At 36.3% G+C, this 12,552-nt stretch overlaps 1 protein-coding gene across 1 annotated transcript in view; it reads right to left on the reverse strand.

The window, feature by feature from the left end:
• Window positions 1–346: 346 nt before the first annotated feature.
• Window positions 347–12,552, reverse strand: part of FBXO5 (F-box protein 5) — a 72,379-nt gene continuing 60,173 nt past the window's right edge. The window contains exon 10 of the transcript XR_015283262.1: window positions 347–2,137. The gene's annotated coding sequence lies outside the window, so the exon portion shown is untranslated. The remainder of the gene's footprint in view (window positions 2,138–12,552) is intronic.

The following is a 12,552-nucleotide window of genomic DNA, read 5'->3' on the forward strand; positions in this document are numbered from 1 at the left end:
ATCTCTTCATATAGATTATGTTACCTGGCCATATAATTTAGGATGTGTGCAGAGCTCAGCCCATATCATTTAAATGTCATGGACAAATTGTTGACCTCTTGAAAGTTTTTATCACTTCAGCAGATCACTTTCAATAATACAGTTGCTGCTGGATGATGCTTACAAAGACATTTCTGCCAGACTGAAACATGAATGCATATAATCCCATAGGTTTCTGAGAAAAGTAGAAATTTACATGTGGAAGTGGGCAGTCTTCCTAAAACTGAGAGAGAGAGAGCCTAAATCCTGGAAATGCAGAGAAAATGACATGATTTTTGTCCAGACTCATTGCTTTGTTCAGTGGAAATTTTTTTTTTTCCTCTAATGTAGTTTATTAGCCTTAAGTTTTCCTCCACAACAGGAAGTGAGGAAGCAGTTGCCCCCTTTATGAAGCATTATTTAGCTTTGTCTAAAATTCTGCCTGGTTTTGGAGACTCATTTTCCATGGCCTGTAATTAAATAAAAAGTTTTTGTGGCAATGTATTCTAACTACAACATGATACATTTACATACCATTGTTTTACATGTTATTTATAAGTTACTCTGGTAATCACTTTGAATTCTTCGTTTTCCTCTGCTATCCTCCCAAAAGTTTTGCATGTTTAAAAATAAGCAGAATGTATACATCTCAAGACAGCTGCTGGACTTAGGAACACTAGAGCTACTGCAATTGTCACATCTTTTTTATTCCAAGCAGATACTATATGCAGAATTACAGGAAAGCAGAGTAGATTACTGCAAGACATAAAAAAATACCTATTATACCCAGCACCTCTACCAGTATAAAAAATACCCTCACTTAGATTTGCAGTTGGTAAAAACTGGCAAAACTGATGAGAATTCCTCCCTCTTGAACAATTTCATTGTAGCATGATCTTAGATATTCAAGTTGCTTGATTTTATAGCAACTGTTCAAAATACCACTTCTTTGAGTTTTCTTAATACCACTTGCAGCCCACAGACCTGGGTGATCCCAACAGTGCTGAAGATTCCTAAAAGCTGAAGGGATCCAGGCCAGGGAGATTTATACCAGTGACTCCACATAGGATTCCTTGGTTAAGCTTCTTGTGTTCAAGTTTACCCAGGTGGAAGGCTGAGCAGAACAAGAAAAAGGAAGAGGACCTCCACTAACTTCTGTGTTGGAACTGAGCATTCAGCCTGCATATTATAAATACTTGATTTTTTTTCACTTTAATTTATTTTGACTCCAAGTAGAACTAAATACAATCTATTTCAGACTTTTCATTTGTGAATGGACTTAATTTTAAATTTGCATCTCACCCCATCATCTTTATTTCAGTCAGAAGAATTTGGAAGAAAAGTGCATATACATGGCAATCACAGGAAAAATACTGCTGCTTCAATTACTTGGAAGCTGAGATGTTCCTTTAAGTCCCTAAAGCATTCACAAGGCAGAATTTACATGACAAACAGGATCTGATCTTTCAAAGTCAAGATAAAAATATACATTATATAAAAAACAGTATCTTAAAATAGGTCTTGAATAAAAGACTGTAATTACCAGCCAAGGACAATATACTTGAAGATGCAATGTAGGCTAGGCTAAGATTCTTGAATTTTGATATTGGCGATTTATGCTCAGAATTCACATGTCCATGCCACATTTCAGATATGGAAACCATGTCTTTTGTATCAGTGGGAAATGTCAATCAGAGCAGTAAGTTATAAAACCCCCCAGAGATAGGATGGCTCATCTGCATTTACTATATTCTTATGTCTTAAGTAGTATTTGAGAAAGATATTATTTAGCCTTTATGCTCTAATGTTGCCTAGAAGGCATAATCCAGATTAGAGACCAATATAAAACATTCATAACTGTGTTAAAAAAAAAAGTCCAAAATCTCAATGCTAAATATGTTTTAAGGTAAATGAATGAAAAAAAAAAGCCACTAAAAGACCCACTTACATAAGCAGGCTAGTCCAAAATGCTCAATGGTCACTCCATTTTACTGTATCTGATCAAAATTTTCCTCAGGTTATTCCCAGGAAACACACCATTCCTCCTGTTCACTGCTCACATTCTCACAAAATGACAGGTCCCTCTCCCAACATGTCTAGCAAAGTGCACTTACACTGCCTGTAAAGAAACAAATCCTTGTACCATAGGTACTCCAGAAGAACTTTGAACAGAGCTCATTCACTAGGAGATTGAGGATCTGAGATCTACTGCTTTTCCTTCCCTAGGAGAACTTCCCCCCTTTCTCAGTTATAACATTTACTCATATTTCTAGTTCTAAAACTATTAGAGAATTCTAAAATTCTCTATTTTATCCATAACATGACCTTTAAATTTTTTCTACTGGATTCTTGCACTAACATTAGGAAGTCAAATTAAGTAGAATTAACATATAAAAATTCTATAACAAAAATCTGTCCTAGAACTTTCTTTCACTCAGGCTTCTATTTAATTTTAAATTTTCTTTACGTCTGATAGGAAACTCAAAAGGATGCCCTGATACTGCAGATAAAAGAACTTTACAGAAATATTAAAACTGCCACAGTTGCAGTTCAGAGTATGTGATTTCTGCTTACTTTGTTACAGATAAATTCAAACATGTTTTATATGAAAGAAAATCTATGCTCTCAGTTTGCAGCACATCAATAACTCTGTAACCTTACACAGATGAAGGCCATGAAGTAATGTGGCTGTGCTCAGCTTGCTGTCCAAACATTTTGTTAAACATCTGCTTCTTTGCAGAAGTTAAAAATTATTATAAACTTACAGCAAACAGGAATAGTGTGTTAGGTATAATCATCCAAGATGCACAGCTGAGTTCAATAGACCTTAGAGACAGCCACAAGAATGATAAAAATCCTCAACTTTTCTGGTTTGGAAGCAATTGACTACATTATTTACATCTTCAAATGCTTACAGATATCCTTACTGAGTTGTGCCACAGAGAACAGTTGATAGAAACAATGGCCTGAATAACAAGTGACAACTTGGATTACATAGTTTGCTCTACCTTTTTGTTTTTCCATCAAAACTTGTATTTTCTACAATGAAAGAATCAATTTGCAACACTGGACAAACAAACTCCTATGACTGTCACTATCTCCGCGACCAAAATCTCATTTTGGTCCTTTTACATATATATATAAGATGAAAGATTAGCATTTTGAGACAAAAAAAGGGGAAAAAAAAGTCAGACTCATGAACTCTAGAGATTGTGCCCAGTGTCTCTTTCTACAAGTTAGCTGAAATAGTTTTTTATGCCAAAACAAAGCGACTTTTTGATGCCACCTATCAGGTCCTCCAGGAGGTACAGACTGTGTCTGTATATCGTAAACAAAATAGTCAGAGGAAGAATTTAAGCATCAGACCTCTGTTTGTCCCTATGTCTAGCTTCTTTATATTATTTCTGCAGTGTTTATCCATGTGCTTGTGTGCCAAAGGATTCAAAGGCTTTGAATATACACGGCAAGGAAGGGCTGAACAAACCTTAAAACCCATACTCTTGGTCTGAAAATATTGTGTCAACTTTTCAGAGTCCAAAATGCTCAACCCAGGAAAAACCACACGAGTTGATGGTGTCTAAATGAGTGTTACAACCTCACAGGCCTCTAAGTACATGAGACCTCACAAGGATATATACACTGCTGTGTGCTGGCAGATTAAAAGCACTGGTTGAGAGTTTGGGGGATTAAAAGCAGCAACTGAAAAATCAAAAAGATTTGTAAGGAGAGAAAATGCATTTCAAAAAATGTACTTCTCTATACTTGTTTACTTTTATCACTGTATCTTATCACAGTATAAATATGAAAGGATATAATGATTCTGAATCATAATCTTAGCTACTGGTAAGAACCCTGAAATCCAAGGCATACTTTCACCAGTGATTGCATTGATATATTAACCTAAAAGAAATTTTATCATTGTATTTGAAGAATATTAAATACTAAAACACTTCCCATACATGAAAAAATTGTAATGTCAAACTGTGTGACAAAAAGAACACCTGGACATTAAAAAAAAATTTGAAGTGCTTTGTATTTTAATATTTCAAACACTTCCTACCAGCATTACTTTTGATGTTTGTCTGCAATAAAATTTTCCTGCATGAGAATGGGAATCTAAGAGAATTATGTGGCTCCATTTCTAGTTCACTTTCTACACCAGTCACAAATATTGTCTGAATACTTTACAGGTTGTAGAAAAAGCAGGAAACATCTCGACTTATGATGGGGGGTTATGTCTTCTGTCTATATCAAGAGCACAAGCAGATAGTGCAACTTCAGGTAACATTGCCTGATGACAACAGGAAAGGAGTGGCATGCAGCCTGTTCTGTTTCCTGTACAGTTCAACAAAAAACGTGTGGCAATGACAAATAAATTCAACTTCTGGACTTGTATCTTGTCTTTCCTCCACTGTAACAGTAAATATTTTGAGCTTTGGGTTTTAGAATGAGCATCAAATTGAGACAAAATTCAGAGTCAGTCTGCCAGTAGTCCTTGTGGAAGCAAATTTCATCATGGATCATGTATGTGGCTGCTCTGGCTGCTGCAGATGTGCTCCTTGGGACATCCCCAAAGCAGGATCCAGGCTGCTGCTGGCATGTTGCAGATGGGATACTCAGGGGTAATGCTTCAGTTTAGGAATTCCCAAAGGGCGCTCACTAGACCCGTGTTTTAAAGTGCTTTGTTGTAGACAAGACCGAAAAGCCTTCATGAGTTAGAAGACAAAGTGATTGCCTTGACAGGTTGTAGATAACAAGAACAAAAGGCTTCTCACCCATGCTCCTCCCAGAACCTTAGAGAGCAAAATTCAAGACTTTTACCTTAGACTGAAAAAGGGAAGATGAATAGCTTTTCACATGACTGCCCAAGCTGAGATTTCTTTTCCTGTATGTGCAGTCACAGAGGGAATATGTGGGTCCTTTATTTGTTCTTTTGTACAAAGCTTTTTATGATACGATCCCATCTTTGAAGAAGGTGATAAGAAAATGTGCAGATATAATACAACCAATTAAAAAGAAAAATGCATGTATGGTTTTAATATATATTATTGTTCTCAACTCAGCAACTTTTCATGCAGAAAATATTATCAGTTTTAAAGAAAAAGATTGAGTGGAAAGGATCACAAATTGATTTTAAATGGTTGCAAGAACAAAAGCTACTGTGTGACTGGCTTTTTTTTTATTTTTTTAAGCATGCTGTGAATCAGGCAAGTTCTAAAAATAAGAAAGATCTAGCTAAATGCAAAACACATACTGTGTCCATGAGACGAATCTCAAAATGAAATACAATAAAATTATCAGCCAGTAATGAAATAAAGAAAAGAAATATAGATCTGTGCCTGCTGTTCAGAATGTGAGAAATTGAATCATGACTGGGCTAAGTGAAAAAACATATCAAATTCCTCCAGAGGACACTGTGTATAAACAGTTAAAGGAATGATATGTGCAGTGTTCTACTATACATTTTTCCAAATAAAAGTAGCTGCGATACTGTAATAGTGAGTGCAATTTGTGAACTAGCTCAGTTGTTCTGATGTTGGATATGACTAGAATACAGTTTTGGCTTGCAAGTGAAAGATTTATACAATTTAAGGCCTTCAAGTGGTTCAAAATTCACTTGAACAATCCTATTAACACTGAGAGTTCACCTTTGGCATGAAAGGACCAAGTCCAGAACATATTCATGATAATAACACATTACTATGAACACAACAGCATTTTTTTTTTTAAAAGCACCCTTTAGGAACCAAGGATCACCTGTGCTTTTGTTGGCACCTCATCAAAGGCCTGATGAGGTGCCAAACACCCATAACTGGGACCAAGAGAGGGTTTTGCTACCTGAGAAAATCTGGGACTGGAATTTTCCCACTCCTTCTCTGAAGGATTATATGGGGAAGTGTCACAGTCGCAGTTATTTGGGGGGGTTATGTCTTCTGTCTATATCAAGAGCACAAGCAGATAGTGCAATTTCAGGTAACACTGCCTGATGACAGCAGGAAAGGAGTTGCATGCAGCCTGTTCTATTTCCTGCACAATACAACAAAAACGTGTGGCAATGACAAATAAATTCAATAAACCAAATAAAATTTGACTTTAGAGTCTCAAAACCAGTTTCTGTAAAGTAAAAATGCTGTTTTTATGTCTCTCTCCGTCAGCAGTGCATAAAGAAAAGTGATTAAAACAGCAATAGGTTTCATACTCAGCCTGCACCCTGCTATTTCCTGGCCAGTATCACTAAGATTTGTCCACCCAGTTCCTTGCTTCCTTGCCTTTGTGAGTGTGGCTGCAAACTGCTGAGGCCCTTCCCTTGCTCCCAGTGTCTGCCAGTGCGTTTTAAACCCACTCACTCTCACTTCTGCCAACCTCAGCATCTGTAAGATTTTAGAATTTGTTTTGTTCCTAGATTCAGGGATGATGAGGCTGCAGGCCACTAGCTTGTTTGGACACAGGGTATTTTGCTTCTGTCTCCTCTATTCTCCAGTGCCACTTGAGGATAAATAGCAGCTCTTCTTTGTTCTTTAAAGGACCTGATATTTGCAGTGGTTTTGTATCCTGTTGTTTTTCACTAACAGCTTCCTCTGATTTAGCTCCATGCATTCAGGTTGGATAATAGCAAGGCAGTCTGAAGTCTGCATATTTGTAGTAAATAAAGCAGATATCATCTTTATTCTGCAGAATATATAACAAAGCAAAAAAACCTAATAAATGCCTAATTGCTTCTTGTGTTTCTAACCTTTGACATGGCTTACTCAGATTTTTAACCAAACAGGAGGAAAAACACTAAGTGGAGTTTCGTTTTGAAAAAAGCTTTCATTTAGTTTGTATAGATCTTTGTTTATCTGCCGTGTTCACGTTTTTTAAAAAGCACATTTTCTATATCATTCACTAAGCAAATAAAATAAAGACTGTTGACCCCACAATGTTCTGCAGATGCAAGAAGGAAATGAAATCACACCTCCTCAGTTTTTTGTAATTCAATTCTTCCCCTGAGAAAGGACCTAGCTACTCAGCTATTAATGTTACACATAAATGAAAGAAGGTTTTCATTATAATCCATACCAACATACATAGAATTGTGTATATAGTTATCCTTTTACAAATTTTGTTGGTATTTTTTTTAGTGATTAAGTATCACATTTTTCTCAACTATCCACAGGGGGAAACTAAGGAATCTGAGGAGGAACTAGGAAAGAGAGATATAAAATAATAAAATAAGATAAGATAAAATAAAATAAAATAAAATAAAATAAAATAAAATAAAATAAAAATAAAATAAAATAAAATAATTTACTAGCTACTCTTGGTAAAGGAGTAACAAAAAGGAGATCATGGCTCTGATTACTGTAACTGCTCTTGTGGGTAAGTAAGCAATAGAATTATCAATAAAATGATCAGAAGAAAATGTGCTAAAAACTTAGCTGAGGAAGAGCATCCATGTCAGAAATAGCCTTGACATTAACTGTAACAGAAACAAGTCCAAAGTTGGTAAATTCCTATTGTGTCTTTCTTACAGGCTTCATCTGCAACTGCCTTCAGGACTCATCTAACACAACACAACGACAGGTATATTAAAGTGAAGACCAAACCTTAGAATACTGTCACAGTTTTCTGTTCTAGGTGTCAAATCTTGGTGCTGAGAGACTGTAGAAAAATTACATGTATGTATGAACATCTACATGATCTTTTTTTTCTGTTAGAATATGAAACAAGATATTGAAGGGTGAGTTTTCTTGGGCTGTAGGGTTTGTAATTAGAATACACAGAAATAATGTAACAAATTGTAACAACTAAATAATCATCAAGAAGGCAGATGGACAAGGGAAGCATCCAGAGTGTGGTAAGATTAAAAGGAATCCACCACAACTAAGATTTTTTAAGTTGACTGAATTGCAGTATCAAGGCACCTTGTGATGCCTGATTACCCAAAGATGGACTGAACAACCAGCCAAGAAAAGTTCTGGTCAGGAGTTTCCCATCTTTGTATTTCTCATCTAGATCCCAGACCTGTTAAATTACTTTAAAATTTGCCTTGGCAGGTAGATTCTGTCTGTTTTTTTCAGGTTATCAGTATTATACCTAAACTCCTAGCAGGTAATGAGGAAGTCAGTTGCTACAAGAATGGGAAAAAAATGCTGAAGACCAGTCTTGATACCCCTAACCATACATTGCTGCAACTTGAGAGATTTTGGGGTGCTCCTTTTCATTTCTTTGAGGCAAAATAAGGATTCAAAGTTGGTGAAGTTTTATGACTCTATGTCAGATGAGTATTTGACTTCCTTTCTGTCTGTGGAAACCCCTGTCTGCGTATCAGATCCTCTCTTTCCCAGCATGGCAAGGCCCAGCTGGTAAAATGAAAAGGAAGGAAGCAAGAAAGACAAAACCTGCCATAAAGTTTTCAGAAAGACCTTATGAAATTCAGAGCTAGTTGTGAAAGGAAGTAGTAAATTTAAGGTAGATAGATTTATGCTTGCTCTTGTGAGGGTTTCATGATTTGGTGAGTGGTGTCTTCTGTCCCAGACTGGACATCTGGCCTTCCATCTTTTAGAAATAAAAAAAAAAAAAAACAAAAATAAAAGCCATCTCATATGGGAAGTCTATCCTAAAGAAAAAAATAAAGAAAAATAAAAAGAGAGAGTAGTAACTTTTAAAGATTTGCTATTTTGTTTTTGGGAAAACAAAACATAAAATCCCCATAACTGACCCTTAGGTTTTGAAGGTGCTTGGCTTCTTACTGCATTCTTCTGCTCACTATATTAATTAATTTGTCATCTCTGATGAGCATAGAGGACATGAACTCAGAAAAGATGCTGAAAAGTAATTGCTTACAAATCCACTGCCTGTATTGAAGAGCACAGATAAAACAGCTGCTTCCCTCACTCTGGGTTTGTGCAGTCTCACAGTGAGCTGGCTGAAGGAGATGAGGTAAATGTAGGCTATAAACTGAAAATCCTTTTACTGAAACACAGGGGACTACAATCTGGTATGAAATATCATCTGGTAAGGGAGATCAGCTGCTGGTGAAGAGTGATCACCCAAGATCTAACTATCTTTGACCTCAGTGACTCAACAGCTACAAATATCAAGTATTAGTCAATCTACTACAGTAAACTTTTTTAACAACTGTAGGACTTATATCTAAAAATAAAGTATCTGTTTCTTAGCTTTTCTGGAGTATGTTTGGAGTATGTTTTGCTATCCATTCAATTTTATACTGAAAGAATTAAGTTTGAAATAAGACTAGTATCTTCAGATACATATTCTGAAAGTCTGTTAGGATCCATCCAGCTGATAAGAGCCACCAATAGGCACTGTCCCCATTTTCCACTGTCTACAGTTAGATGGAAAGTGTCTGTTATGAGACAAAAAAGCTGGAAGACTGAGACCCAGGGTTAACAAGATCCACAGATGCACTGAACTTGTAATTTTATTTGTCATGATACTGTAAACTGAAACTTCCCAAGCACATTTTGTTCATGTGGCTTAGAGAGAACAGGGACTGTAGAAGCCCGTCTGAGCTCTGTGATCATCTGCCTGCTTGGGCAGGAGAAGATGCAGCTCCTGGCTGATGTCCTCACAGGATTTATTTCCAGTAGCTCTCTAGGATTCCACTTGAATCCTCTGGAAGTGTTATTGGTAATAATTGGTTATAGACTGGTATGTCTCCACTTACCAGCGTTTCCAGTTCAATATATTTTAATTTCCTATGACACTTGAAAGTCAGTTTTTGCTTTTTGTAAACAATCAACGATGCTTTATCATGAGGATAAACCAATACATTATATGTGACTGTAACTGGATTGCCAAGATAGATGTAAACATGACTGTAAACCTTTTAGGGACTCCGTGGTATCATATCTATGAATGTTTATTTTAAAAGTTAAAAAAATACATATAGATAATTCAATGACTGGGAACTGTGACTACAACAGTGGTTATTTTATTTCCAGAGGTCATCTAAAGAGACAATTAAAAGATCGTCTCCCACATCTCAGCATTCGGTTTACATTTCTTGAATATATATGGATTTTGAGGAAGATTTTTTTTCCTGAAAGATATAAAAATGTACTTCCACTGTAAAAGCACCATTGCCAGTTCAGCTTATCTCTAGAGAAAATTTAAGATCTTCATGGTGAATTCTTCATGAATACAACACAGCATTTTTACATTAATTTCCCCTTACCCATTATCCCTGCTCTCTTACTCACTTAACACTATCAAGTATTAATTAAAAAAAATTAGTTTAAGTTTCCAAAGTTAAAATTGATAAAGGTATCAAGCTCAATCATTACAATTTAATTGATTTGATTTTTTTTACCTTACATTAATATTTGTTGCATGCAGTAACTATATAGTATTATTACTGCAGCAGTTTTCAAATTCATTCTCCATTAGAGGATGCCAGGAAAGAGAGCAACACCAGCTCGACACATGGGGATTAAGACCAAGTTCGGAAAGGGATGATCTTTTCAAGGGTTTATTTTCATTTTCATTTGATTCTGGTAGGTTGAAATTGGCAAGTTGAGCACATATTGGTCAGAAAATCTTTGCCAACCAGTCTTTCTGCTGATCTTAAAAGGTACACATAACCTTTTTGCCACGTGTCAGCAGCAGCAAAGGGCACAGTTAATTAGTGAGAATTCACTCCTAAAGAATGAGGAATGCTGTCAGCTTTCTTGCATGATTCAATAAAAACCTTTTCTCACCTGCCAATATGGAGATGCTGTACTACAATGTTTTAGCGGTCGGGTGAACAAAATCTGTACAGACACAAACAGTATATTTGATAAAGGAATTTAGACCTGAGGAGTACATCTACTCCAGACCTGTGCACAGGTAAACAGCATCATATCTCCACAGAGATTGTAACTACCACTTCTATGGGGGAAATTCCTTTGGCAGAAGTCCCTTTTTCAGTCCATAAGGCCAATAAGTGGCCACACATGCCTTGCTGTCCACAGCAGAACTTCTGTTAAACCCTTAGAAAATATGAGCTGTAAGGACCTTTTGTGTCTTGCAAGAGACTTGCCTCTTTTAGCCCACAGGGGTTTTAGGTTTCCAGTTAAATTTATTCAGCTTTGCCACCATGCAGCAAGTGACTCTTTGAGGAACTCCCTGACAGGCCAGGGTACTGCAGGAAATGGGCTCAGACATCAGCAAGGCCCTTGGGCAGAAACTCAGAGTTGGAAAAATTTCAAAAAAGTTTATTTTTTGAATGCACAATAAAAAATTGGATTATCCACTTTCTTCTTCTGTCATCATCCCTCTGCTTCCCAACCCAGTCTTCAAGTTTCACTTGATCAGTCAGTTCTTTGCAGCTATTTTCCAAGAATATAGTAGTTATTTTGCACAACAAATGTAATGGTAGAACATTGAACTGTGTGAAGTGGGCTGTCAACACAGTAGTACTCTGAAACACTAGAGACAAAAATATCAAGGAAAGGTACAACCTCAGTAGATATATTTAGAAATTAAATTGGTATGATTACCAACTGAAATAAATAATAAAAATCAATATTACAGCCATTTTTTTTGTCAAAGGTTTAAGCTTTCCTTATCAAATGGAAAATTTGTAACATAAAAAAGTCACAGATTTTTAACTTCAAATATTTGTAGGTTTTAAATTAGCAGTTTTTCAGCAAACAGGCCTCCTCAAATATTTCAGGAAACAACAGTAAAGAAGAAGAGGGAAAAAATGAAATCATTTTACATTTTAAAAATTAAAAAAAAAATAAAAATCAGTGATTCCAGTAAGTTCAAGAATGTAAGGAAAAGGGATACAATCAGCACAATATATAACTGTCTTGTGCAGCATGTGTCCTCCATGACTCCCCACAGAGCACAGAGAATTTGCAGACATTGATGTTATTAGGGAGGGGGCCCATTTCTGCATGAGGCTGCACTTGTTCCAGCTGTTACACAAACTCTGCAACTGCCCAACACCTCCTGCTGTGACCTGCACGCTGCCCCCAGGAACCAGCCCTCTTTCCCCTGTGCAGCTCTGCCATAGCAGGTCCTCTGCCCTACTGGGGAATGAAAGTATGCAATTTGATGTCTGTGACGGTTCAGATTAGGGTGGATATGTAACCCTGACTGATAGCACATACAGCAAGGAAGGCAAAAGAAGAGAAAAAGCAAAATAGCTTCTTACTTTCAAGAAAAATCCAGCCCTGCCCAGCTTTGACAAGCATCCATTCATGTTTCTATTGCAATACCCATTTAACTTGCTGGTCCAAATATAAAACACTATATGTTGAAAATTTTCATATACCCGATCCACAAAAAGTTCTCATTTCCAACTTTGTTGCAGTATTTTTCTTCACACATCTCTTTCACTAGAGATATTCCCTTTTCTAAATATCTGAGTTCACTGACTGTAATTTAAATATCTCCAATCCTCATTAATTTGCAGATAGGAAATTAGGCCAGATCTGTATTCCTACTAATGTAAAAAAATTGCCTTCAGGAAAATCAAAAGAATTTTAATGACATGTCTTTACGTAAATAAAACAGTCATACAGTTCTTTTTTCCTGTTC

This window comes from Cyanistes caeruleus, chromosome 2 (genome assembly GCF_971803275.1).
Source record: "Cyanistes caeruleus chromosome 2, bCyaCae1.hap1.1, whole genome shotgun sequence".
NCBI lineage: Eukaryota > Metazoa > Chordata > Aves > Passeriformes > Paridae > Cyanistes > Cyanistes caeruleus.